The sequence below is a fragment of the Myotis davidii genome, unplaced genomic scaffold (assembly GCF_000327345.1).
Source record: "Myotis davidii unplaced genomic scaffold, ASM32734v1 scaffold295, whole genome shotgun sequence".
Lineage (NCBI taxonomy): Eukaryota > Metazoa > Chordata > Mammalia > Chiroptera > Vespertilionidae > Myotis > Myotis davidii.
The window spans coordinates 324347-326773 of record NW_006286683.1 but is presented as its reverse complement, the minus strand read 5'-3'; the positions used below and the strand labels follow the sequence as shown (position 1 = coordinate 326773).

The following is a 2427-nucleotide window of genomic DNA, read 5'->3' as shown; positions in this document are numbered from 1 at the left end:
CCCCCCCCCAAGCTTCTCCCAGACAGCTCAATTCTGCTTAGCTATCAGCTCCTCTACAAGGACCGGCCTGCGCAAGCTCAGACAGGCCTCCCCGCACACACCCGGGCCTGTCTCGGAACACGCTAAGAGCTGGCGGACTTCTACATCAGGTGAGGATCCCGCGAGGCCGGGGGGCGTCTCAGGGCTTTCTGATTTCCCAGCTCCTAATGGCCTGCCCAGTCCCAGCAGACTCCCACCACACATTGCTAAATGAATGCACAAAGGAGAGGACTAGCCTGGCTGGTGTGGCTCAGTGGTTGAGAGTCAACCTATGAACCAGGAGGTCACGGTTCGATACTCAGTCGGGGCACATGCTGGAGTCGTGGGCTTGATCCCGTGTGGGGTGTGCAGGAGGCAGCCGATTCATGATTCTCTCTCATCATTGATGTTTCTCTCTCTCTCTCCCCCTCTCCCTTCCTCTCTAAAATCAATAAAAATATATATTTAAAAAAATTCATCATCACAGCCCTAACACTGTGCTGTGACACTGTGACCACCTCGCTCACGGAGCCATGCACGGGACCTCGATAGTTCAGGCAAGAAACGCCCCTGACTGTGGGCTCACCGTGTGTGATCTGCAGTTTTAACAGACCCAGTGAGCCCTCCCAACGTGATGATGTCAGCTCGGGGCCGGGAGGATCCCAGGTAGTAAAGCTCTTTATTAGCAAAAACAAAGCACCGAGCTCGCTCTTCCATTTATTTCTTTGGCACCCACAGAGCAGACATCACTCACTGAAGAGCATTCAGTTCAACTCGTAAAACCTTTAAACCCAGACACACACAGCTCTCACCGCCGGGCCCCTGACTTGAGAGTTCACACAATGAAGGCCTGGGACGGTGGGAGGAGGTGTTCCCCTTCGCCAGGCTGAGTCACACCTGGGAAAATGCCGACGGAAGTCCCCGCGGTGAAGTTACAAACGCATGAAAGCCATCTCACCGTCAGTGACGTTTTGGGACATATATGAACCTATTTTCATACAAACCCAATGAGTCACCTGTATTTTTTTTTTAAATGTTGGCTAGATACTGAAGGAAAATGCGTCACTTCGGATGCAGGTAAACAGTCAGTGACAAACTAGGTTGTGGCCACTGTGCTGCCCTTTAACCATACGACAGTGGACACAGATGATAACCACAAAGAACAGTTCACGCAGAGAGAAGAAAACTCATCGTTGATGTTTCTATATCTCTCTCCCTTCTGCTTTGAAATCAGTGAAAATATACTTTAAAAAAAAAGCTGAAAACCTTCACTGGGCTGCAATTTTCTTCCCTCGTTTCCCCAGTTGGCTCAGTGGATAGAGCGTCGGCCTGTGCAGACAGAAGGGTCCCGGGTTCAAATCCTGTCAAGGGCACACGCCCAGGTTGCACACTTGGTTCCCAGTAGGGGGCGTGCAGGAGGCAGCCGATCGATGATTCTCTCTCATCGTTGATGTTTCTGTATCTCTCTCCCTTCTGCTTTGAAATCAATGAAAATATACTTTAAAAAAAAGCTGAAAACCTTCACTGGGCTACGATTCTTTTCCCTCGTTTCCCCAGCAACTGAAATACATGATTCCTATGTGCAGTGATAGGACAAGGGATGTTCAGGAACAAACAAAAAGTTTTAAAAAATAGCTAACACATGTCACATTGTGTTCAACATATCTGGTGAGCAGGGGACCCAATAGCGAACACGGTACCTCACTCAATATCCTTCAAACACAGAAATTCTCAGATTCACGAACAGAAGGTGGAGGTCACGGTGGCCTTGGCAGACCCCCGCCACCCCCAGTGCCCACTGGGCCACACTTCCGCTCGCCAGCCCTCCCAGGGAAGGCGCAGGGAGGCGTGGCCTTGTCAGCCCGGGGCCTCCTGGCTGTGCCAGCAATCAGAACAGCTCCCGGCCATCCCTTCCTTCCGGGGAAAGATGGGTCACAGCATACTTCACCACAGCAACATTTAAAGCAGAGGTTAAGGGCCCAGCCAGTGCGGCTCAGTGGTTGAGCATCGACCTATGAACCAGGAGATCACGGTTTGATTCCTGGTCAAGGCACCTGCCTGGGTTGTGGCTGGATCCCCAATGTGGGGCGTGCAGGAGGCAGCCAATCCATGATGCTCTCTCGTCATTAATGTTTCTCTCTCTCTCCCTTCCTCTCAGATATCAATAAACATATATTAAAAAAAAGCAATAAAGCAGAGGCTAGGGGAACTTTAAGGCTAGTTACCTTAACAATAGTCAAATGGCTCTGTCCCTTTCTAAGCGCATTCTGTGGCTTTGTAAAGTGGGCCCAACATGTTTTTAAAAGTCAAGGGAGTTTTTAACCATGGTCACAACATGCACTTTGTAGGAAAAGTCAAGTGTGTGTATATGGGGGGCAGGGGTGGGGGTCAGGGGGGGATCAAGGAGAG

The 2427-nt window shown here is 50.5% G+C and overlaps 1 protein-coding gene across 1 annotated transcript in view; it reads right to left on the bottom strand.

Moving 5' to 3' along the window:
• The window catches only part of SIPA1L2 (signal-induced proliferation-associated 1 like 2), a 52093-nt gene that overhangs the window by 35385 nt on the left and 14281 nt on the right, over window positions 1-2427 (bottom strand). The gene's annotated exons all lie outside the window — the stretch shown is intronic.